The following is a 27007-nucleotide window of genomic DNA, read 5'->3' on the forward strand; positions in this document are numbered from 1 at the left end:
GGGGATCGAATGGTGGCCAGAAGACTTCAGAAATTGAGCTCCAACGGTTGTGCACGAAGTGGTTTGGACTTTGATAAGTTTGGCACCTTTTCTTTAATTTTCTCTTCATATATACTGTATCGTTATTAATCACTTAGTTATAGTAACCTTTATAAATTGTACTCATTTAATCGCATATGGTGTACTGTCTGTTTTTGGGTGAGGCGGGGACATCACACAGCATCCACACCAGCTGATTACCCAGTTTGGCGGAGCCGAAGGCTGCTCCCCCTAGACGAGAAGGAGCTGAGCGAGCCTGAGGCGACCCAGGGGGTTACATTGTGGGGGCTCGTCCGGGATTGATTTCTGTGGAAGCTGTGTGATCACCCTCTTTAAATTGTGTCTGCGGCGAAGAGCTGGTGTGCCTTTGTGGGTGTGCGATTGCTGGTTATCGCTGCGTGTGTGTTGGGTGGGGTGGTTCCTGTTGGCTGACGAAATGGTGGTGGGACCATGGGTTGTCCGTACTGTTTGGAGAGTGAGGAGTGACAGGTTGGGATGTTTCAGCAGTGGTGAGTTCCGCCCGGTTATTGGAATAATGTCCAGCCCTAAAGGGGCGGAAGCGTGGGCGGAGCGGACCTCTCAGTTGTTGGGTGAGTGGCAGTGCTTGGCTGAGGAAAAGTGACAGGGACGGGCTGGTGACTTTGTTAGAACTGTCGGGCGCAATTACCTCGAAGTGACCGCTGCCAGTTCTGGGAAAGTGTGGGAAAATGCGTGTGGTTTGACTGGAAGTCAAATGCCGCAGCTGGGGGGCTTATCATATCCGTGGCAGGAGATTGGTGGGAAGTTTTTAGGGTATCCCTTTTTGCCTAGGGGGGCAGATAAATTGCTTGTGGTGCAAAGGGGATCTGTCAAGGGGATCAGTTGTTCCGTTGATTCGAGAGGTGTCGGGAAACTTAGAGGAGGCCCAGTGGGGGAACGGCTTGGGGTCTCTGGGGGAGCACGTTCCCAGCAATGTACCAAGGAACTCCCGAAAGGAGCAGACTCTATTCCTGAAGGCTTAGAGGGGCCATGCGCACAGGTGTTGTTACGGATGGATGGAAGTCAAGTTAAAGCCATCCTCGGCACCGGGGCGCCGGTTAAGTTGCTGTACAGTTTGTTTCATAACTGTTATTGGAAGCATTTACCCTTGGTGACATTGAGGACACTGGAGATTCGGGGTACCAGTGCCGGTGATTATCCAGACGACGGTTGTTGGTCAGTGAAAATGGAGTTCTTAGAGGCAAATGTGGAGGAGACTGAGGTTCATGAATCGTTAATGCTGATGTGTCCAGACACTGTTCAGACGGGCAGCGTTTTAGTTTTGGAGAGAACCAATATCCTGCTGGTGCGCTTGGGAGCCTGCCCGGAGGAGGCGGGTGAGCGCTGTTTGGAGGCATTGTCGATGCACCCAGAGTTTCGAGCTGCTTGTGCGGACGTGTGCAGCAGCATTGGGCCGATACCGAATTCAAACAAGAGCCAGTGGTGGTACGGCCTGGGGGAAGTATCTGAGGGTGAGACCCTCTTAGTGGACGCTGCGAAATACCACGAGGGAGGGGAGTTGACTGCTGAAGACACCTCGGAGAGAGAGAGGTTGCGGCGACTGGCCCCTGAAGCCGTGGAAGACGTAGGCAACGTGTGTGTGGATTGTATTGCGTTGAAGAGGCGCACTGTCAGTGACCAGAATATGGCCCTGAGGGCCAGAGAGGCGATGGCCTGTCTGAGTGGTGTGAAGTGGTTTAAGGTGCTGGATCTGAGGAGTGGATGTTGCCAGATCCCGATGAGTGGGGCCGACAAGGACAAGACGGCCGTTATAAATTCCCTAGGAGTCTTCGGGTCCGAAAAGATGCCACAGGGTATATCTGGAGCCCTTGCAACCTTCCTGCGGGGCAGGTGGAAGACCATAGGGGATATGGAGGCGTTTGGAGTTTTGGTGTATGTGGATGATCTCTTGGTATTTGGATTTGCCTCAGGAGAATATGAAGTGAGGTCGTTGCAGGAGCAGCTGAGAACTACCGAGTTAAAGTGTTTTCTGGACACGTGCCAGGGCTGGCGAAGGTCGCAGCTCGTGAGTGACTGTCTCTACGGAATCAAGTTTGAAATGAAGATGGAGAGACTGGAGAAAGCGATCTGGAACCAGTCGGAAGACTTACAAGTTGGAGAGAATGAAGAAAGTTGTCTGACTGAGGGTAATAGCAAACTGAGAACCCGGAGAGGGGAGTTTGCGAAGGTGAAGAAATTACAGACTAATCTCAGAAGAGAGAAGCGGAAGCTTGAAGGGAACCTGAAGATGACCATCGACAGTTCAAATGAAGTGCGAAACCTGAAAGTTGATCTGGAAGAAGTCATGAGGAAGAAAAAGCTGGAGAGAAGTGCAGTGAATACTGAACAGGAGGCTGAAGAGACTGCGGGAGCAGTGCAGGCCACATGTTTCCGTTTGGAGAAGATCAAACAGCAGCTACCGATCACAGGAATGAGGAAGAATACAGATTCGATGGATGATGTGCTGGATGTGTGGTACATGCTGCCTTTTGCTGACTTTCCCTCGATTGAGGAAGAGACCTTTGGCCCTTCTCCCATTGAGTCAGGTGTAGTGGGGAGGGTTAGCTGTGTGCAGTGTGGGGCATGAGTGAGAGGTTGAGAGAGGAGTTGGTAGTGGGCCCAAGGTATCCCCAGTTGTGTCCGAGCCTGAAGGGTTTAGGTGAGGGGGTACGGAGGCCTCAGAAGGGTTAGGGAACTCCCAGATAGTTGGCCTAAGTAGCGCCTGAGGAACAGGGCGTGAGGGTTACTGTGTGGGGAGGAGATGTCACTGTTTGTGCTTGGATTACGGTGTGTTGGCAGGAAAGGTGGCGAGTTATTTAGTAGTCATGAGGACATGACTTATTTGGTGGAGGGAGAGTGTAAAGGAGGTTTCTTCTTTTTTCTTTGTTACTGTTGGGAAAGGGTTTCTTTTTGTTAACTAGCAGGAATGCTAATTTACTGATACCGAGAATGGTATACCTTTGTAAACCAAATGGGGATTAATGTTCTTTCTTCTGAGTCTGTAAGCTTTTGTTGACGGGCTTTTGGGGAGATCGGCGCGAGGGGGTCGAGAGAGAAGGCGCAATGCTCTAAGCTGGGCGAGGATCGGACCCCAAAGGGGGGTCCGCGGCCGGGAGATTCTCCGAGGAGGGGGGGGATGAAGCTAGATGTGCTTGGTTGACCACTCGGAGGGTCCTGAGCTGTTTGGAGAGTCGAGGAGTTTGGAGGGTCCTGAGCTGCGAGTCGAGGAGTTCGGAGGGGATCGAATGGTGGCCAGAAGACTTCAGAAATTGAGCTCCAACGGTTGTGCACGAAGTGGTTTGGACTTTGATAAGTTTGGCGCCTTTTCTTTAATTTTCTCTTCATATATACTGTATCGTTATTAATCACTTAGTTATAGTAACCTTTATAAATTGTACTCATTTAATCGCATATGGTGTACTGTCTGTTTTTGGGTGAGGCGGGGACATCACACAGCATCCACACCAGCTGATTACCCAGTTTGGCGGAGCCGAAGGCTGCTCCCCCTAGATGAGAACGAGCTGAGCGAGCCTGAGGCGACCCAGGGGGTTACATATTGAATAGATTAAAATCGTGCAAAAATCAGACATAATTGCTTATTAAAGAAGTGAGATGGTGTACACAGGTTCAATGTTCATTTAGGAATCAGATGGCAGAGTGGAAGAAGCTGTTCCTGAATCGCTGAGTGTGTGCCTTCAGACTTCTGTATCTCCTACCTGATGGTAATAGTGAGGAAAGGGCATGCCCTGGGTGCTGGATGTCCTTAATAATGGAAGTTGGTATCTTTCCGAGATACCGCTCCTTGAAGGTGTCCTGGGTACTTTGTAGGCTTGAACCCAAGATGGAGCCGACTAAATTTACAACCCTCTGCAGCTTTATTTGGTCCTGTGCTGTAGCATCCCCCCGCCACCCCATATCAGACAGTGATGCAGCCTGTCAGAATGCTCTCCACGGCACATCTGTAGAAGTTTTTGAGTGTATTTGTTGACATACTAAATCTCTTCTAACTCCTATTGAAGTATAGTCACTGTCTTGCCTTTTTTATAACTGCATCAATATGTTAGAACATAGAAAAACTGCAACACACTACAGTCCCTTCGGCCCTTGAAGCTGTACCAAACATGTCCTTGTATTAGAAATTACCTAGGGATACCCGTAGCCCTCTATTTTTCTAAGCTACATGCACCTATCCAAAAGTCTCTTAAAAGACCCTATTGTATCCCCTCCGCCACTGTTGCCAGCACCCCATTCCACGCACTCACCACTCTCTGCATAAAAAAAAAACTTACCCCGGAGATCTCCTCTGTACATACTCCCAATCACCTTAAGCCTGTGTCCTCTTGTGGCAGCCATTTCAGCCCTGGGAAAAAGTTCCTGACTATCCACAGGATCAGAGCCTCTTATCATCTGATACACCTCTATCAGGTCACCTCTCATCCTCCGTCGCTACAAGGAGAAAAGGCCGAGTTCACTCAACCTATTCTCATAAGGCATGCTCCTCAATCCAGGCAACATCCTTTTAAATCTCCTCTGCACCCTTTCTATGGTTTCTGCATCCTTCCTGTAGTGAGGTGACCAGAATTGAGCACAGTACGCCAAGTGGGGTCTGACCAGGGTCCTATATAGTTGCAACATTACCTCTCAGCTCCTAAATTCAATTCCACGATTGATGAAGGCCAATACACTGTATGCCTTCTTTACCACAGAGTCAACCTGAACAGCTGCTTTGAGCGTCCCATGGACTCGATCCCCAAGATCCCTCTGATCGTCCACACTGCCAAGAGGCTTACCATTAATACTATATTCTGTCCTCATTTTTGACCTACCAAAATGAACCACCTCACACTTACCTGGGTTGAACTCCATCTGCCACTTCTCAGCCCAGTTTTGCATCCTATCAATGTCCCGCTGTAATGTCTGACAGCCCTCCACACTATCCACAACACCCCAAACCTTTGTGTCATCAGCAAACTTACTAACCCATCCATCCACTTCCTCATCCAGGTCATTTATAAAAATCACGAACAGTAAGGGTCCCAGAACAGATCCCTGAGGCACACCACTGGTCATCAACCTCCATGCAGAATATGACCCATCTACAGTCACTCTTTCCGTTCTGTGGGCAAACCAGTTCTGGATCCACAGAGCAATGTCCCCTTGGATCCCATGCCTCCTTACTTGCTCTATAAGGCTTGCATGGGGTACCTTATCAAATGCCTTGCTGAAATCTATATCCACTACATCTACTGCTCTAGCTTCATCAAAGTGTTTAGTCACATCCTCAAACAATTCAATCAGGCTTGTAAGGTACGACAAAGCCATGCTGACTATTCCTAATGATATTATGCCTCTCCAAATGTCCATAAATCCTGCCTCTCAGGATCTTCTCCATCAACTTACCAACCACTGAAATTAGACTCACTAGTCTATAATTTCCTAGGCCATCTCTACTCCCTTTCTTGAATAAGGGAACAACATCCACAATCCTCCAATCCTCCGGAACCTCTCCTGTCCCCATTGATGTTGCAAATATCATCACCAGAGGCTCAGCAGTCTCCTGCCGTGCCTCCCATGTTGGGGCCAGGGATGTTGGGATCTCTTGATCCTCGGAGATCTTGACAACCAGGAACTTGAAGCTGCTCACTCTCTCCACATCTGATCCCTCTATGAGGATTGGTATGTGTTCCTTCATCTTACACTTCCTGAAGTTCACAATCAGCTCTTACATCTTCTGACGTTGAGTGCAAGGTTGTTGCTGCGATACTCCTCCACTAGTTGGCATATCTTGCTCCTGTATGCTCTCTCGTTTCCATCTGAGATTCTACCAACAATGGTTGTATCATCACCAATTTATAGATGGTATTTCAGCTATAGCTAGTCACCTAGTCAATCTTAATTCTTCCACTATTAAAAGATATCTTTGTTTTATTGACTAATTTGTTTCATTAATCTCCAAGAACAAACTAATAATTGCTTGTTGCTTGCTTCCTTAAAATCATGTCAAACCACTGAATCTAATTGTTAACTTCTATGTATGTAAACTATTTAAACTAATTTATGTCTGATCTTCTTTAGTTTTTAATTTATTACTTTTCAAACAACATTGTCTTGGATTAAATTTCAGACTCCAACCAATTTGTAATCTTCATGGACTGGCTCATTTTTGGCAGAGTAATAATCTATCTTTTTCTTTGCATATCACCCCTTCCTGTCCCTAACGTTAAATTGCTGCTGCTCTCTGATTTACCAGCATTTTACTGTGTGGGATCAGAGTGTTCAAGTGCCCTCTCTTACTCCATTTCCTGAGCTCTGAAATGCCCCCATCAGTCTGCAAAGCTGGGGAAAGGTCTTTAACAACTGTTTGAAAAAAATATATTGTTTTTTTTGACGCAGGCTTAAAAATATCAAATTACCAATGATGATTGTTAAAGTATGTGCTCAGTTTCAGTTTTAAAAACACATTAGTAGTCAATGATTGCTGAAGTTGAATCTATTTAGACTTCAAAGCAATTTGCTTCACATTTTGACTCATTTGTTTTTACCATTACAATCCTCATGGAAATAAATGGAGTCTCTGATTCAAGAGATTTTCTGCCTCTCTCACCCTTGTTTTCCAAAAGCACTCTGGGCAAGACTGGGTTTCTGCGGTAATTGGGTTACATTTGAAGTCCAGCAGATTGAATCAATGATTAAGTTTTGGACTTTATGCTCAGTAACTTTAATGGTGTAGTGTGATGGTTCTGATCAGAGCATTGCTAGTGCTGCCCTCGGATCTCTGAGCTTAAACCTGCTTTTGAGACTGCTTTACTTTCCCAATCGATATTCACCAGTTTTCAATGTACCCTACTTGTTGGGACTGAGAATTCCAAAGATGTACAACCCCCAGGGAGAGGAAAAATCCTGCTGCTCTTCATTTAACTGGGTGAGGCATTACCTCCTAATTCTAGACTTCTCAACCTAAGCGGGGTGAGTGGGGCAGGAAAGGAACTGCATCACTGTAAATATCCTGCGTGGTTTCCTAACCTCATTCAGCCGTGGATGTTTCAATGATGTCATTTTGTTTATTAAACTCCATGCAGATTTGATCAATATCTCCAATTTTTTTCCACCTGTAACAAACTCATCACTGTTTCATATTTTCCTGTTGAAACTAGGAAGAATGTTTTGCTTCATGTCAGCGAATTTTAGGGAGATCAGACGTTTTAAAGTCTTCTCAACAGTGAGTAGTCCAAATCTGAGATGTAACTTGGATAAGGATAGGTTACATCCAGCTGATCTTTGATTTTGGGAAAGAGAATCTGGTAGTGAAAGTGAGACCCAATGAATGCACTCTGTTTAGAAGTTGGTTTACAAATTGCTCATGAGTCGCTTCACATTGTCTGTTTTCAAGTCAGTGTGGAAATGGAACCCATCAGTCCACTGGCACTACAACAACCATCGAACACTCATCTGCACTAATTCCATTTTAATTCTCCTTAGCCCCTTTACCAAATTCTAGCACATTAAGGGAAGGGGCAACTTACAGTGACCAACTGACCTGTCAGCTTGCATTCCTTTTGAGATGTAGGAGGAAACTGGAGAAAACCCACACAGTCACAGAGAGAATGTGCGGACTCCACACAGACAGCACCTGAGGTCAGGAGTAAGCCAGGTCTCCAGAACAATGACACAGTGGCTCTATCAGCCATGCTACCCGGGAAAGGATGTAAATTCTTGTTTTGATGCAACATGTGGCGTACCAGCACATTCAGCAATCGTGCTTTCCTTGGGGATATTTTGGTTTCTGGTTTGGCCAGATATTTCCTGTACATTAGTGTTTTTGAGGGAAGAGAAGGGTAGGGATTGAAATCAAGCCGGAATGAGAAAATGCAGATTTGTGACTCATAAAAAAATTATTGCACAATTCAACTGATCGGTGTCATTAGTCACAGTAGCAGGTGTAGCCTGCCAACATTATTCATCACATGTGATTTGCTATTCAAATTTTAAAAGGTGCCTTTGCACTGTTTGGAGGATTTCCTCTGGAAGTTTTTTTTTCATGAAATGACCTTGAACCCACCCTGAAGATGCCAGCACTTAGTGTAGATGTGATCGCTGAGGTCTTGCTTTCTTTCTGTGTGGTTGCCAGTGATTGAATTAGCGTGAATGAATGCTCCTGACACAACAGTAACTCAGAGTCGGTTGACAAACATTGTGAAGGTGCTTGAGGTGTTTCAAATGATATTCAGTAAAACTCAGTATTGGAAAGTCTATTTATTGTTGTTGAATATTTGTTTCCTCCTTGCTTTATAAGGAAATACTGCAGCCTTCTGAGGATCTTTGTTACAGTGTACTGCGTTCAGAGGCTGCACCTGAAGAGTAAGAGGAGTATATTTAGTATGCACATTCGTCCAACAACAAAAGTTCGAGCAATAACCAGTTGTATACTGCTGCTATCTTTCACATTACTTGTCATGTGGCTTCCTTTAGCACAGTTTAACAAAAAACACCTTCCATGCATTCTGTGTGTTTTCAGTTTCTGTATATAACAGGTACTTGTACAATGTGTTTTATGGGATTACTTTTATATTGTGTTTTTAGTTTTTACTGTGTTTTTCAAAATCAGGTTTAATATCACTGGCGTATGTCATGAAATTTGTTGTTCTGCAGCAGTACATTGCAATGCATAGTAAAAATTATAAATTACAATAAGAAAATATGTACAATATATAATAAAAGTATGTGGTGCAAATAGAGAACAAAAATAAGGAAAAGATAATGAGGCAGTGTTCATGGATTCGGTGTCCATACAGAAATCGGATAGCAGAGGGGAAGAAGCTGTTCCTGAAACACTGAGCGGCTGTCTTCAGGGTCCTGCACCTTCACCTTGCAGAGGGAGGTACAGGGACCCCGGTTTTGGAGCTTGTTGATTAGTAGTTGGGGTATGATGATGTTGAGTGCTGAGTTGTAATCGATAAACAGCCAGCCTGATGGAGGTATTACAGTTGTCCAGGTGATCCAAGGTCGAGTTGAGAGCCAGTGAGATTGCATAAAGGCACAGTCTGCTTCCTCAAACTTGCTTCTATTAAACTGTAATCTTGATTAGTTGATTAACAGTTTTCTCCTTCCAACAGACCTGAGATTACCCTTATCATTCTGAAATCAAACCTGGCACAATAATTCCTGTGAATTAACACCAGCTTCCTTTTGTCATTATCGTTGGGTGAGTTTCCTCTCAAATATCTGCCTGCCTTCCCTACGGCTCTCGAGTTCTGCCCCCACCATCACTATGAAATGCTTGATATTTATGACATTATTGTGACTTGTTTTGGTAAAGGCAGTTTGTTGTACCTTTTGCGCATCTGCAGTATTTATGAAAGTTGTGTCTAACATCCTCCCTAACAAGTTCCTTTCCTCCATCAAGCTGAGCAAATTTCACTTGGTGTCATTTTCACTGAACCAGTCTAAGCCCAAGCATTGCCTGCAGTTTTGTTTAAAAATCTTCACACACCTCAAGGCTTATTGCATGCCTCAATCCTTTCTTGGTTGTTTAATCCAATTTCTACATGTATACTGAACGTGTATATGCTAACTTGCCTTCTCTTTCAACCTCAGCACTGTCTTTACATTGTCAGATTATTTGTCTGAATGCCCATTTTTGAAAGGATGGTAGTTTCCTCTGATCAGTGAATGATTATTCTGCCCACACTTCTCATTGCCACTGTAAAGCAGCCAGTATAATCAAAGACCCCACCTGTCCTATATAATCTTTCTTCTCCCCTCTTCCATCTGGTAGAAGATAAAAAAGCCTGAAAGCATGTACCAACAGGCTCAAGGACAATGTCTACCCTGCTGTTATCAAACTCCTGAATAAACCTCTTGTATGATAAAATGGATTCTTGGCCTCATAATCTTCCACATAATGTTGCACTGTTTATTTGCACTGCACTTTTCAATAATTTTGACACTTTATTCTGCATTGTAATTGTGTCTTGCCTTATTTTAGCTCAATACACTGCGTAATAATTTGATACGTATAAGCATTATGCAAGAAAAGCTTTTCACTCTGTTATGGTGCATGTGACAATAATACACTAATGCCATGCACCTGCTCAAATTCAGCTGGTTGAATGGTTGCCTGTGTCCGAAGAGCACGTGATTAGAATTTAGTGGATTCAGTATTTCAGAAAAATGGTGGCTATGTGAAATCATCTGCTTGCATGGTGAGACATTCCTGTATTAGAGATTGTATCATTCCTAACTTCAATTATCCAGAATGGAATGCTTCAAGCTATAATAAAATGTTTAGTGGTTTGTAATATTGCTATTGTGGAATTTGGTTGTACCATAGAAAAATAATTGCAAGTGTGAGTGTTGTACACATGTAAGAGATGCAATTATATTTTATGATAAATATCATTAAAATAGAAGTCTCATTAGAGCAGACAGAATATAAAATCTATTCTTGTAAATAAAAAAAGTTAGTATACTCTTTATTGTGAGTTCTGTGCTCATCCTGTTCCCAGTGCTACCCCAGTATATATCTACCAGTTATGCCTGGTGTAGCTTCCAATGAAATTTTTAAAACTCTAAAGCACTTCAGTTTGGCAGCCAAATTTGAGGTGCTTCTATGAAAGCTGCTGGTCATGAACTGTGATTGGTCACCCTGTTTAAAAATAATACAAGACTGTTCTTTTATTTTGCTGGTTCCCTGCTCCTCATCTCCTGACCCCATCTTTGACAGCATGGGTTATTGAATCTTTGATGGATCCATCAGAGAGTAGCTTGTTGAGCATATGCCTCAGCTATTGTAGTCACCAGACAGAAATAGATGGCCTGTTAGTTTTTGGGTAGGTTATTTGTGGGAATGGCTGCAAGGCTGCACACAGCGAGCTGAGTGATATCTCTCTGAAGTTTCAATGCCAACTTCATGCTGTGCTGTTTGGTTTCTTTCCTCCCCTTCATTAGCTATTGCAGGATAACAATTTGACTAAAATTCCATGTGACCACGTTGTTTTATTATTTAAGTGTGCACATCCTCAAAGATGGTAATCAGCCAAAAAGACTATCTTTTGCACCAAAATCCATTGAGACAGTGCAGATCTGTTGGCTCTGAATTCATTGTTGTAAAATACTAATGATTCACACTGCCATTAATGCGAACTATTTGATGCAGTAAATTCAGAGTTAATCCACCAGAAAACCCAAATACTTTGAAATGTATCCTTCAAGCAGCCCATCTCAATATCAAATTCCTACCAGTAAACTAAATAATTTTGTGCCAGCACTGGTCATTTACTGGTTGATGTTTAATAAAAGGGGCTTTGAGCTACTTAGAATCCTCAAATCTTCTGTGAGGTTCTCCATGATAAATCAGATGAAAACTGAGTCAACCTCCCATCAGGTTTACTGTAGAAGACAAGAACACAGAAGCAAGCCCACTTGCCAATTCTGTCTGCTTTGATACTTCAGTTCAGCATAACATTTGATTTCCAGCCATATCAAATAGTAATCCTCATTTGATTTTACCAGATAAGCCTTAGATTACTGAATGAGTGTGCCGAATCAGTGACACTGAAAGATTGTGTACTTAAATTATTTTGCATTTGGGGTCTAATTGTCTTCCTTTTGAGGTTTTAAAATAGAATTTTATAGCATAGATTTGTGAAATGCCTTGTCACTGATGAGTTACTTAATTTTAGATTTTTGGATGGAAACTCGATGTTACTAACTTCCAGAATTCACGTTCACTGGGAGGAGAGAAATAGATTCATTGATGAATCTAACTTCTTGAGTACCTGCTTCACGATCATTTGCCAAAGGTCATGCTATCTAACCAAGTATGTTTCTTTTAATTCTTGGGAACCTTTGACCCATTATCACTCAAATTTGAGGAAGAGTATTAAGAATGATGAAAAACTGAGTCTATGTGTTGGTGTTGCATTGAAACCTAACATTAATGATGGATGGAGTGCACTGCATCCCAAACTAATGACAATGCCTCCCATACCATAGTATATATCTCAAATTGGCCTCATTGGCTACCTCAGAACCCATAGCCTGAAATGAAACATCCCTACTGGGTGTTTCCAGTCAAAGTGCAGAAGGAGCACTCTGGACAACACTGAGAACCAAGAGGCTATGATTTGGAAACGCTGATCAAAGTCAAGTTTGTCATACGCACAAGTAGATGTATGCACAGATGCAATGGGAAAAACTTGAAGTAGGAACATAGCGTTAGAGACACAACAAGTGAAGCATACATTATGAATTATAAAGGAAGAATGTAATTAGAACAAAAAACAAAATGTACAATAGTACAAAGTGGTCATAGTATTGCGATATCGAGGTCATCATTAGGTTTGTGCAGGTTGCTTCTATGGAAAAGTGTGCAGTTTCCACTCTTGCATCATTAGCCATCTTGGACCTTGAACCACCTGAGGGAAGGTGGTGTGATCTGCCATGGTAAAACTTGTAAAGCTTTGAGCTTAGTTTTATTTTGACTGCAGGAAAGAGGTGACATTGACTGGAGTGGATGTTGGCTCTTTCATCATCAAAGAAATTGTATTAGACTTCTAATTCATAAAGCCCCACTTGCAGAGCACTGCTTGCCAACTTGTGCGTATGGATTACTGAATGGAGTCTATGGTGTACATGGGTTCTTCTGATCAGATGTCCAAAAAAGTTATTTCTACTTTTCAGCTCTCGAGTGCTAGGGTTAGAATTCAGGTATAACTGGTAGATGTATTTCTCTAATTTAGAACAAAGGCACATGTAATTTTAACATAATTTCTGTGAATCCAATTCTGCCCAAGCATCATTTGCATGGGAGAAGATCGAGCATTCTCCAAATGCAGGCCTGATTAAGGATCTCAGCCCAAATTGTCAACTGCGTATTCTTCTCCATAGATACTGCCTGACCTGCTGAGTTCTTCCAGCATTTAGTGTGTTGCTCCATATTTCCACTATCTGTGGGTTCTCATATTAAGTTTTCATTTACGTTTTTATTATGGAAATCTATATTGGCGCTGTTTCCCATAAATTCCTTGCTGGATTGGTTATTTTTTGAGAATAGGTGTACAAAGTCTTGATAGGAAATGACTTTTAGTCGGAGATACTTGGGCTGTATTGGGGGAAAAGATGCTATATCCAGAATTGAAGCACACTACTTCTTGGAGGGGTCTGGCATCTCTGCAACAATTGCATCAGGCTTGACCTAACTCCCACGACAAGGCAACTTTGCTTTCTTTTCATTGCATTCTCTCTTTGAGAGGGAATACAGAATTTCATCAGTGTTTAAAGTACATTTGTTAGCGAAGTGTATATCTATATCACTACATATTTCCTTGAGATTAATTTTCATGTGGGCATTCACAGGCAAATAAGGAAGTACAATAGAATTTAAGAAAAACTATGCATAAAGTCTGACAAACAACCAGTGTGCAAAAGAAGACAAATCATGTAAATAATACAAAAAAAATACTGAGTTGTAGAATGCTTGAGAAGGAGTTGTGGAGTCAGTTCAGCTTTGAGGTAAGTGAAGTTGTCTATGTTGACTAATGAGTCTAATGGTTGAACTGTTCCTCAACCTGGTAGTATGGGATGTAAGGCTCCTGTACCTCCTGACCAATGGTAGTAACATGCTCCAGTGAACTGCTTTTCAGATGATATTTGAAGTTGGTGGGTGTTCTCTGGATGATGCTTTTAAAATGGGTATTCCGTTAGCCAAGTGTAGAAGTGTTTAGAAATAATTCACTGTGGAGGCCAGTTGGTTGTAAGATTCGTGTCTATGGATGGCTGCTTTAGTGCAGTTTAAGTGCACCGTTGGAGAAAGTTAAAACTCAGGAGTTTTACATGGAGTTGATGACAGCTGTTGAGAGGAAATTGAGCATTCAGATATTTGGCTTATTTTGGCTGAATTTAGGAATCAATCAGGTGGTTAACAGTGCAGAGAATCTCAAAGGAGGGAAAAACTGGAGTGAAAGTTAAATTCTACTTCATAATTGCAGCAGGAATTGGAACCAATGTTGAATTTATTTAGTTGTTATTACTGGCAAACAAACATGCAAGGATATGTATCACTGAGAAGTAACTTGCAAATACTCGTTCTTCAGCTGAATAGAACCAGAGATATGTAGTTAATCATGACTGCCCCTTCATCGGTACATGTATGATGTGTGCAGAAACTGAATGTAGAAGTGGGTGCAAGTCTTTCAGCTCCTCAATTGTGTTCTATCACTTTCACAACAGTATCATGACTGGTAGCCTTGCCTGTCAAAAATCTACAGTTTCACCCAAAACAGTTTGGTTCTCTTGGCAATGAGAGTGTTGGTGGTCACGATGTTGCCTACTTTGGTTGACATCTTCTAGATAGATTCTGGAACTGTTTAGAGACGGTGATTAGCCATTTGGAGATCATTATGCTGTTTCAGAGCACGGCAGTCTCCGAGGGGATTCCGGGGAGCAGAGGCTGCATGTGGGAACCTCGTGGTGAGAAGGGTGCAAGCCAATGTTCAACTCCATTTCACCAATCAAAGCTTCTATTATTCGCTGATTAAAACATCAAGCAAGATTGAAATGATGGCTGTCTGCCTTTTTTGTCGTTGGGGAATCGCTTTGCTGTTGGAGACGGGAGGCTACCTTTTTGTCGCTGGTGAGATCACTCTACTACGGAGAGGGAGAATGTTGCCCAGGTTTTCTGCATGTGGACTTAGACTGTGCATTTATTTCAGTCTTATGGTCTTTTTTATATTCTCTGTTTTCCCCCCCAATCTTTCTCAGTTTTTGTTTGTGTGGGGAGGAGGGATTTGGAGGTTGATGGTCGTGCTGCCTTCCTTTATCTTGCTTTCATGACTATCTGGAGAAGAATTTCCGAGTTGTATACTTTGATAATAAATGAACCATTGAACCTTCAGAATGAGTTCTAGATTTCATTTGTTCACTGTGTGCTTTCTGGTTTAATTCCCAAGTATTCCAGCTCTGATAGTAAGATCACACCTTCTTTGCTTTGCATTTCTCCTCTTTTCGGTAATAATGCTATTGAACCATTATCTCAGCTCCAGTGACTGAGGCTCAACCCTGAGCATCTGTGCTGAGCTACTGTATTTATTCTTTGACCACACGAATGGCCCTCGTGCCTGGTTTCTTCCAATATCTCAAACATTTGCAGATTGATAGGTTAATCGGCCACTATATGTTGCTCCTAGTATTCTGATATGGGGTGCAGGCTGGTGATGGCTTAATGTGCATATGAGATATGAGATGAAGAAGAGGAGGTGGCACAATAGTGTAACACTATTACAGCGACCTAGGTTCAATTCTGCTGCCATTTGTAAGGAGTTTGTATGTTTTGCCCGTGACTACTTGGGTTTCCTTCATTCCAAAGTAGGCCTATTGATCACATAAGTGTAATTGGGTGGCTTGGGCTTGTTGATCTGGAAGGGCCAGTACCTGTGCTGCATTTCTAAATAAATAGGAAAGGAGATTAGTGTAAATGAGTGTGATCATCAGAATAACTTGGTTAAAGGGCCTGTTTGCAGGCCATGTAATTCAGAATATCTATCATAGCAAAACACTTTCTTTAAAAGCCTAATGGAACCTTTTCCAATTTAACTGCCTCAGCTCCTTAAATGAGGACAAGGTGAAGTATGCCTTTTCAAAAAAATGGTTTCTCTTTCTCTTCTCATAATGCCCCTCCTCTGATAAATGTAGCACTAAACTCTGCAAAGCAGCTGATCCAAAATAGGCAAAGCTGCTTGTGGTTGAGACTGATATGTACAAACCCATGACTAACTGACCGTACAATATTTATCAGTAAACCTGTGAGTTAGGCTGAGTAACGTACGGATTTAAATAGACTAGTTGGCAAGACACACCGAGGTTCTAAATTAGTGGCAGTCACTATTGCATTAGCAGTGCCATTGTTCAGTTCATATTGGTTAAATACTGTCTACCTCATTGAACAGAAACTAACAAGGACTGCTATTTCTAACCTACACAGCAACCACAGTTGCTACATTACACCTTGGGAACAGAGTAATTGTAAATGCCTTTTTTTTAAGAGATTGTGTGTGGTTGCTTTCAAATTCACAAGTACTTGTCATAATATTTCACAGAAGAAAAGACTTGAAAAATCTATAAAAGGTACAATTTTTTTCCCTCACGATTTGATGCTACTGATGGGGCAGAAAATATGAATGAGCACCTTGAACAATAACTCAGTATTTTTATAGGATATGCCATGGGATTGTTTCCAAGAGGCAAAGAACCCATTTAATCTTTCACCTTGACAATGTCATACGAATAAGTTAATGACGTGACTTTACACATGAATTAATATTCCACAGGCTGCCTCGGTGCAAAATTGCTCAATTGGCCTTTTATTCTCTAAAGCAGATGATGGCAGCTGGCTTCGAATGTCTGCTTTGGGGGCTTGAACATTGGTTGAAATTTCGGCTCCTTTTTCTCTGTGCTGACAGCATGTGTATTCCGTTATAGGGGATCAGAAGGTGAGTCATTCTCCATCGGATCTTGGCACCCAGCAGATCACTGTTAAAGCGTTTACCATAATCTGCTGCTTAATGGCAGTTCTACTCTTTTTGAGGAGATACCTATTTTTTTCAAAAGACAAAGTGTGGTAGAACTAATAACTGCTTGTTAATGGTTTAATTTTTTTAATGCTGCAGAATATGGTTTATCTGAGTGTATGTAAACCAGTTATTTAGTTTTGCATTCCCACTTCACCTTCTCCCTTGTGACCATATTTAGATCAATTTGTTATGTTCGTAGTATAGTGTTTTACTAATAGCATACATAGTTCTTAATATTGCAAGCTAGTTTCCAGGTGTAGAAAGTTTCATATTTCTAAGTAGTGATTCATTTTCCGTACTCTGTCATGGTACCATTTTATTTATAATACAGTTCATCGCCTGGACAGAATACTCGTAGCTGCTCAACTGGTTGGTTCACTATTGCCCCTCCCAGTCACTTCTGCATTTGAAGTTTCAGTAGATGCTTCCAATGAAAGTGGCTCATCGTGACATATGTAAGATAATTATTGTATTGCAGTAACCATCTGAAACTAACAGAAATTCAGGGACCTGTCTGCTATCTCAGTTCTTGTGTAGGATACGTCTCTTCTATCAAGACCTGGAGAAGTCACTTAACTACCATTTCATTTGACTATCTGAAAGCTTTTAATGCAATTGTTCAGAAAATACTCTTTTCACTGGTGAGTGATGAGACATTTTTCTCTGAGACCTTTTCTAAACGGTAAAAATGTTTAGTTAGTGATGCAGATTATTACCAGAAATCAAATTTATTGAGATAGAGCATGGACTACGCCCTTCCAGCCTTTAGTGCCACACTGCTCAGCAACTCCTGATTTAACCCTAGCCTAATAAGGAACAATTTACAATGACCAATTAAGCTACCAACTGGTGCATCTTTGGACTGTGGGGGGAAACCAAAGCACCTGGAGGAAACTTGGGTGGTCATGCGGAGAACATACAAACTCCTTACAAACAGTGGCAAGAGTTGAACCTTGATTACTGGTACTGTAAAGCATTGTGCTAACTACAGTGCTACCAAGGAGTAGTATGCTCTGATTTTCTTCTGGTGGGGATGGGGGGTTGTGACCAGAAAAGTTGAAGTTCTCTTAACAGGATGAATGTTATTATTGCAGATGAGAGCACATTCAAATTTGCAGTTTGGAAATTGGCGCAGAAACTTCAGCTGTGCACTGAACTTCAATGTTGATGGATAAATGTACTTCGTATTTTAGCCTGATACTTTGCAATATTTTGGGAGATAGGTGCTGTTTATAGGCATTGTAACTATTGTTTTGTTTCCTCGGTAATAGTACTTTGTTAACATTATAGTGCTCAAAGCCCAGCAATGATGTATGAAATCTGCTGACGAATGGGTAACAAACTCCATTTCACTCCATACCCACATCATCATAAACACAGGAGATTCTGCAGATCCAGAGCAACAGTCACGAAATGCTTCAAGAATTGTTCTGCTGAGGTCCTCCAGCATCTTGTGTGCTGTCCCACATTGTCATCATCAGCTTTATTTGGATTTTTCTTAAGTATGTTTTCCTTTGAACCAGAATTCCTTTTTTTTTGGGAGCTCTTTCCTCATTGAGGTAATGTGACATATTCAAATACATCAACAGCTTGTGTTTACATAGTTTCTGTCTAACAGGGTAGGAGCACCAAGGTGTTGTTTCACAGGATGACTTAAACAAAATTGAAAGTAATAAAGCAAGGCAATAATTTTGAGAAGAAGCTTGGACATGGAAGCAAGGAATGTACTTGAAGGAAAAGCCTCCAAAGGTTGGAGCCATTTATTTGCACATGACCCAGCTCCAGCAAAGGCACAAGCCTCAGTGCCATCAGGGACATCTTCAGAAGCTGGTCCCTCAAGTACTGTCATTAGTACTTCAATCCTTAATGATAGTTCCTCAAGCAACAATCATTAAGGATCCTCACCATCCAGGAGATGCACTCTTATCATTGCTACCATCAAAGAGGAGGTCCAGGACTCTGAAGACACACACTCAGCATTGCAGGAACAGCTTCTTCTCTTACACCATCAGATTTTTGACCAGATCGGTAACAGAGTCCTGAAGAAGGTTCTTGGCCTGAAATGTCAACACTTTATTCCTCTCTAAAGATGCTGCCTGAGCTGCTGATTTCATCTGGCATTTAATATCTGTTACTCTGGATTTCCAGCATCTGCAGAATTGCTTGTGTTGCTCATATTTTGTTTTCGCTCTCTTCTTGTATGACTTATTAATGTTGTTACGAACAATAGTTAATATAATTTGTAGTACGTTTAATTAATTGCACTGTACTGTTGCCACAAAGCAGCAAATTTCATGATGTACGTCAGTGATAATAATTCTGATTCTGACAAAAGTAAATGGTTGTTCAAGGTCAGTCATTCCAGATCTAGATTTGGCATGACACTTTAAACTTAGACAAACATCTGTAGATGTGTGGAGGAGAGAGAGTATATTGGCTGGCTGTATCACTGCCTGGTATGAAAGCTCCAGTGTCCTTGTATGGAAAAACCCTACTGGTGAAACCAGCCCTTGCATTGAGCACATCTACGTTTATAGCAGGAAAGCAGTATTATCATCAGGAACCCCCACCACTCAAGACGTCCTCTCTTCTTGCTGCTGTCATCAGGAAGAAGGTACATGAACCTCAGGACTCACACCACCGGGTTCAGGAGCAGTTATTACATCTCAACCATCAGGCTCCTGAACCAGTGTGTTTCACTCAACCCCATTTGCCCCATCACTGAACTGTTCTTGCAACCTATGGTCTCACATTGAAGGTCTCTTTATCTCATTTTCTCCATATTTAATGCTTGTTTGTTTACTTACTTCTAATTTAATTTTTATTTTGTACTTGCACAGTTTATTGTCTTTTGCACACTGGTTTTTTGCTCTGTTGGGTGTGGTCTTCCACTTATTCTGTTATGGTTCTTGGATTTACTGAGTATGCCTGCAAGAAAACAAATCTCAGGGTTGTACATGGTGTGGTAAATGTACTTTGATGATAAATGTCCTTTGGCCTTCGACTGCAGGAGTTCATCTGCACAGTGATATTAGCTCAGCTATTTTCAGTTGCTTCCTCAGTTAATTTCTTTGTATGTTATGTCAGTAGTGGAGTTGTTTGGTGCTATTTGTGTAATATTCAGTTTTATTCACAACTGTCAGCAAATGAAGCAGTCCCTGTTGCCAAGCAGGGATACCTGCAGAATACGCATTCCGCCTTGACTGGTAGCAACTATCTACTATGCCGCATGAATGCTTATAGTTGGACAGTAACAAGAAGAGAAAAAGAGATCTGTTTGTATTGCTTGCTCCGGTTTTGCTGATTGAGCCACAGTTCTAAGATTGCCCATCAGCTGATTTCCATCACTCAAGAGTAGTCAAGCTGAAGCTGACATCGGTATATTTGTTCATTATCATCAAGCTATAATTATATTAATTGCATGTGCAATACTCATCACTTTAAACAGTATATTGGCTGGTATATTTCCATGAGATCATCTCTTGAGAGGTTTTGCTTCAGCATAGTTCAGTTCACAGTCTATATGAAAGGGCTTGACCTGAAATGTTAACATTGGCTATTCTCTCCCCTTCACCCTCCGGGTGCTATCTGACTTGAGAATTTCTAGCATTATTTTAGACAACTAGCACCCCATAGTATTTATACCTTCAAATCCCATCTTGGCAATGTAGTTGCAACTAATTTTGGATTCGGATATGGTTGTGTATTTAATATTTCAATAATATTTGAGTAATGTTGTAAATGTATTGTAAGCATTCTTTGTTGACATAATTTATTATGAGTTGTGTGTAAAAGTATGTGAATGGCTAACGAAATCATGCCAGCACGTCATGTGTGTGCCCCGCATAAAATAAGAACTAAACTAAACCTTGCAGGTTCAAGAGCAGTTACCATCCCTAACCTAACCTAACCATCCCTCAACCATCAGGCTCTTGAGTAGAAGGGGATGACGACACTCACTTGCCCCATCATTGAAATGTGCCTATAATCAATTATCTCACTTTAAGGACTCTTGATCTCATTATCTGATGTTTCTGTTATTTATTGCTATTTATTTATATTTGCATATGCCCAGTTTGTTGTCTTCTGCACTCTGGCTGATCTTTCATAGATCCTGTTATAGTTACCATTCTTTAGATTTGCTGAGTTTGCGCATAGAAAAATGAATCTCAGGATTGTATATGGTGACATATATGTACTATGATAATAACAATTTACTTTGAACTTGATCCCTGGCTCCTTGTTTCCCTTCAATTAGTTTTATGTTTCACAGATACAAAGCATAACAGGTACATATTCCTTTTCCACCTCTTGGAGCTTCATTTCAATGCTGCAGTTTGGGTAGAATATTGTTGTCCTTTCTCTTCCAGTTTGAGTATTGTTTTCAGATTCAGATTATTTTATTGTCATATCCATCAGGATGAAATGAAATTGCTTGTGTGACTCTTGCAGAGTAAACGGTATCCATGGTAGCAATAAACGCAACATTAAATGCAGTGGGTGTAAAACTACAATGTCCATAAAATAGTGCAATCTGAAGTGGAGCAAAAAGAAATGCTAAAGAACTAATATCTGAATAACAGAAAGGTCGATTTAAGATCTGAGAACATAGGGGACTCAGGAAGGCAGTGTAAAAGAGGTAATAGTTTCAGGAATCATACAGTTGCACAGCACAGAAATAGGCCCCTTGGCCCAAGAGGTTCTTGCCAACCAAGTACCTCAGGGTGGAAGAGCAACACCCTATATTCCATTTGGATATCCTCCAACTTGATGGCATGAATATTGATTTCTCCTTTTGGATTAAAAAAATCCATCCTCTTTCCCTCTCCCTTCTATTCCCCATTCTGGCCCCTCATCTCCCCCAGGTCTTTTCTTCCTTCCCTTTCTCCAATGGTCCACCTTCCTCTCTGATCAGACTCCTTCTTGTCCAGCCCTTTACCTTTCTTACTCACCTAGTTTCACCCATCACTTTCTAGCTATTCTCTGTCCCCTCTCCCCCCCCCTACCCCGAACCTCTTTATTCTGTCATCTTCTTTTCCGGTCCTGAAGAAGAGTCTCAACCCGAAGCATTGACAGTTTATCCATTTCCATGGATGCTACCTGACCTGCTCAGTTCCTCCAGCATTTAGTGTGTGTTGCCTATCCAAGCTAGTCTCATATGCTAGGGTCTGACCTGTAGTCTTGACCACAGAGTAAAGCAACATGGAAACTGGCCTTTTGGCCAAAGCTGATGCATATTAATCACAGCATCCTCCCTGTAGAGAGGCTACAGATGGACTTAAACAGATTAGAAGAATGGGCAAAAAAGTGCCAGATGGAATACAGTGATAGGATGTATATGGTCATGCACTTTGGTAGCAGAAATAAGAGCATTGACTGTCTTCTAAATGGAGAAAAAATTCAAAACTCTGAGATGCAAAGAGGCTTGGAATTCTTGTGCAGGACTCTCTAAATATTAGGTTGCAGGTTGAGTTGGTGGTGAGGAAGGCAAATGCAATGTTAACATTCAGTTCAAGAGGACTAAAATATAGAAGTAAGGATTGTTTTGGCTTTATAAAGCACTGGTGAGGCCGCATGAAGTACTGTGAGCTGTTTTGGGCTCCATACCTAAGAAAAGTGTGCTGATGTTAGAGAGGGCTCAAAGGAGGTTCATGAAATGATTCTAGGAAAGCTCGTCATATGAGGAGCGTTTGTTGACTCTGTGGTCACCCCTCATTCTTCTGCATTCCAGTGAATAAAGATCCAGTGTGGTCAAACTCCCCCTATAAATCAGACCTTCCACTCCAAGCAAGATCTCTTCTGCATCCTCTCCAAGCTTGGCAACGTCTTTCATGTAACAGGCTGAGCAAAACTGTACCTAATACTCCCAAGTGTAGCCTGATTAGCAAACTGTATAACTGCAGCATAATGTCCATGGAATGGAATGGATGGAAGGACTTGATGTATTTGTAATGGACTGGTCAGTGTTCATGCTCTACGCCAGTTCCAGTGGACACAGACCAGTTGCTGTACAGGGGTGAGATGCAACCCTTCAAAATTATGTATGATAAATGGAATTGATCTGAGATGGAACATGGAAGAAATTGTCAATTGTTTAGGATGAATGCATGTACAATGTTCCCACTGGTTAAAACGTTGTTCCAAGATCTAACACTTTGGATAGAAACATATGTATTAATGTATGAAAACACAGCAGTTGTCTTGAATCTTCAGTCAAATTTAAACATTGAGGCTATTTACGTGGTTCAGATGAACAGTCTGACTCGTTATGGTTTCAAAAATTATAACTCTTACTACTTGAATCTTTAAATGGAAAATGACTTGTCGAGAAATTCTGTTTACATTCTGCACAGTTGCTTCCAGTTTATGAGCAACTGCTGCTTCTTCCTTGCTGATTGCCCCACCCAGGGTGTCATTTCCTCAGTAGCCGATTTCAAGTGAGCTAATCCCTTCAGTACCTTTTTACAGACTGTGTGCAGTATTATTCAAATCTTAAGCTCCTTTGTGAGAGTTGAGGTGAAATCACAAATTTGAGACTGATGTTGTTGCTGGGTGTGTATACTGTTAGTATCTAGCAGTGCTATTGGTGGACAGAAGCTGTTAACTGGGTATTCAGTGACTTGACACGAACCACTTTGTAAAATTGGTATTGTTGGCTTTGCTGAAAAGGCCAGTGTTTATTGACCACCCATACCTGCTTGTTGAGTTGCGGAATCACGTACCACTGAAATCAATTGTACAGCTGTGGTTCAGGAGTTGGATGTACAATAGATTAAGTGAGGATAGCAGAGCTCTCAAGTACTATTGTGGCAATTTTTTTTTGACAATAATCCAGTCATCGTGAATTAGAATCTCTCAAATTCTGAATTACTTAATTGAATGATCCAATTTACCAAGTAGATTGGATTTAACATTAAGTCTCTGCAGCACAGGTCAATGTCTCTTAAATTGCTGTTTGAAAAAACTTAATAACTTAAACATTGTCTTAGTAAATCCAGCTGGTGTCTGAAGAAGTTGCCATATGCTTTATTCAGTGTATCTTTAGCAATAAAATAGTCTCCATCCAAATACTTCGGTAGATCCATTCACACAACAAGCAGAAGATTTTTTGTTTCTTTTTGGGATGAGATTGATGAAGTCATGGTGATTGGTAAACTCATCAATAATTTTTGTTAGGTTGAGCTGAGATCTTCTGCTAGGTGTATTTGTGGAGACTGCAAGGAGCCACCTTTCTTCAACAAAGTTAGGCCTCCTATATATTTATTGATTGGAACACTTCATTGAGGCTGTAGGTAAAATTAATTTTGATACTTCCATTTGTTAGTTGTTGGTTCTTTGGGTAAATGTCCTTCATAATTGCCTGAAAGACAAGATTTTCATGGAAGACCCTGACACAAATGAAGTTCGCAAAATGGCTGCTGAAGAAAGAATTGGTTGTGTACTATGGTGCATTATTTAGCTTTGATTTAACTAGGAAAATATGACAGATCAGTTCTATATGTGGGCAATTTAAAAAAACTTGTGAATATTTGTTTCCTAATATCAATGAAAAATCTTGCAAACAAGTTGGAGACCATTTTCAATTCAGGCTTTTACATTCCCAATTTGAAAGTAACAGGTGAAAACCAGAGGACTCCAATCAAATATTTTTAACCTTGTGGTTTAGCCCTTTTCAGCTTTCTGATATCCAAAAACTGCATAGAATACTGCAAGCACACTCACCAAAGCCTTGGTTGAGCTTGACCATGTCCAGGAAACATTTGCAGAAATTAATCCTGATAGACAGTACAGGAATGTGTGCTATTGCTACCAGCCCCATTTTCCATCACTTGATCTATAGTTTTCTGTGTCTCAGCAATTTAACTTCTCATTTAGAGACTTAATAACTGTTGTGAAACTTCCTGCCTTCACCACCTCATGAGGCAGTGCATTGCAGATTATAAATAAATCCATGTTAAAAATGTTCTTCCTCATGTCTCCTCTAAATGTTATTACCAGAAACACATGCCCACTAGTTTTGGACAGTTTTCAGCTGATGTGGTCAACTCTGACAAAACCCAACAGGCCATTTTATGGAGGGCAATAGGTTTTTATTGGGAGGCTGACTGCACTTACGGGGCATCTCCGAGGTGCACTAGAAATTGTTTTTTGAATGAATAGCCACCCAGTCATGATTTTGGAGATTCCAAAATCAGAAGAACACCTTACTGGCTGACTTAAGTGGCTGTCTTCAGTTATTTTGTTTCTTTGCTTTTACTCATGGGTTGATCTATCTGTTTTCATTTTAAAGTATCTTGTAAACTATTACAACAGTTCAAAACTTAACTTGAAGGTATTTTGTCTTGGCACTTTTAATTTGGTTGTGTTTGAGAAACTGTGAAACCAGAGTTAAAAGTCACTTAAATTTCTTACGGGGATAGTTGAACACTAAATTGGCCAATTGAACCCCTTTGTGCTATTTATGTTGGCTACTTTCTTATCAATACACCATAGGAGCTCATGTTAACCCCTGGCAGTTTTCTGAGTAGTCATTTCTTTTGTGTGCAAAGGTGATTTTTAATCACTCGGTAGTCAGACACAATGAATGATCAATGACACCTGTTCTTTGGAAACAGCAAAGGTTAAAAAAAAAACATCTATCAGGTTAAAATACCTTGCTACATAATCAACAATATTTTGTAAGGAATCCCAATTTTAGACTTTCTGGAACTTTCTGTCCTGCTGCAGAAGCCTGAAGTTCCACACCACCTGGTGCAAAAATACGGTAGCTATTTCCCTTCAACCATTAGATTAGATTAATTAGATTCAACTTTATTGTCATTGTGCCAAGTACAGATACAAAGCCAAATGAAATGCAGTTGGCATCTAACCAGAAATGCAAAGAATAGTGTTATTTACTAAATAACTGTGAATAAAAAGTAAGTGCTACAGCACACAAATATAAAAGTACTGAGACAGTACAATATGGGTACAATACTGCTTAGCGCTGTGATGTGAGGTTCAGCAGGGTCACAGCCTCAGGGAAGAAGCTCTTCCTGTGCCTGCTGGTGCGGGAGCGGAGGCTCCTGTAGCGCCTACCGGATGGGAGGAGAGTAAAAAGTCCATGGTTAGGGTGAGATGCATCCTTGATGATGCTTTTCGCCCTGCCCAGGCAGCATTTATAGTTGATGTTCTCAATGGTGGGCAATTGGGTGCCGATAATCCGCTGGGCAGTTTTCACCACACAGTGGAGTGCTTTGCGGTCCGATATGGGACAATAGCCATTCCATACTGAGATGCAGTTGGTGAGTATGCTCTCAATGGTACAGCAGTAAAGGTCCGTCAGTATCCTGGGACAGAGGTGAGCTTTCTTGATGCTCCGTAGGAAATAAAGGTGCTGTTGCGCCTTCTTGAGCAGGACGGAGGAGTTCAGGGACCGGGGAGATCCTCGGAAATGTGGACAGCTAGGAAGTTGAAGCTTGATACATGCTCCACTACAGTTCCGTTGATGTAGATGGGGACCTGAGTGTGGTTCCTAGCATGCCTGAAGTCCACAATGATCTCCTTGGTCTTCTGGGTGTTCAGATCTTGAACCAACCTGCATATCCTTCATTGGTACCTCAGTATTGCAACATTGTATTTTAATCATTTTGCACTATAATACATTTTTTGTTCTAGTTGTGCTCTGTCTTGTGTATATTGCACATAATTTGTTTTTCTTAATGTTGCTTAGCTGGTTCTGCTTCGAGTAAGTTAATCTTTACTCTTCTGCATTCGACAAGTTTGACTCTGGCTTTGGGCTTCTGTGACTTACGGCATCTCCCGCCTACTTGATGCATGGTATAAATTTCCAGCTCAAAGCTTCTCTTTGCACAGACTGGGTTTAATCTTAAAATGTGCCCAACCCAGATATAATTATCTACTGCCAGTTTAGGTTTAAATTTCCTTTCATCCTTATTCTAAGTCTGAGTGTGAAAGGGTATGCAAGTGTAAATAATTAAGGTCCAAAGAAACACTTGAATACAATACCTTTTCATTTTAAAGCATTTTAATTGAACTTTTAAATCTTTGTACCATATTTCATGCACATCAGACTGTTGTAGATATCGGAAATTGAAGATTTTCAAATTTTGATGTAATAAGGAATAAAAAAGGTTGCAGATTTCACACGGTCAATTAAAATACAGCACTTAATAAATTGCTGCAAAGAACAAAAAAAGTTGTTCTGTTGTATTTGGCAGGTTAATTCCGGGGATGGGTGGGTTGATGTATGATGAGAGGTTGTCTTTTGCACATTGATTGTTTATCCTGTTAGGTGCGATCTTTCATTGATTCTATTACGGTGCCTGGGTTTACTGAGTATGCCTGCAGGAAATGGATCTTGGGATTGTACAGTATATGTA

General features: G+C 41.3%; 1 protein-coding gene across 9 annotated transcripts in view; it reads left to right on the forward strand.

The window, feature by feature from the left end:
* The window catches only part of LOC132399867 (band 4.1-like protein 1), a 290816-nt gene that overhangs the window by 74517 nt on the left and 189292 nt on the right, over nucleotides 1-27007 (forward strand). Inside the window, exon 2 of one of the 9 annotated variants that reach the window (XM_059980721.1) lies at nucleotides 9171-9259. The exons of 7 other annotated variants lie outside the window; for them this stretch is intronic. The gene's annotated coding sequence lies outside the window, so the exon portion shown is untranslated. Of the gene's footprint in view, nucleotides 1-9170; nucleotides 9260-16436; nucleotides 16545-27007 lie in introns of those variants that run through there. One more of the 9 variants, XM_059980722.1, reaches the window with a different exon arrangement.

The sequence above is a fragment of the Hypanus sabinus genome, chromosome 9 (genome assembly GCF_030144855.1).
Source record: "Hypanus sabinus isolate sHypSab1 chromosome 9, sHypSab1.hap1, whole genome shotgun sequence".
NCBI lineage: Eukaryota > Metazoa > Chordata > Chondrichthyes > Myliobatiformes > Dasyatidae > Hypanus > Hypanus sabinus.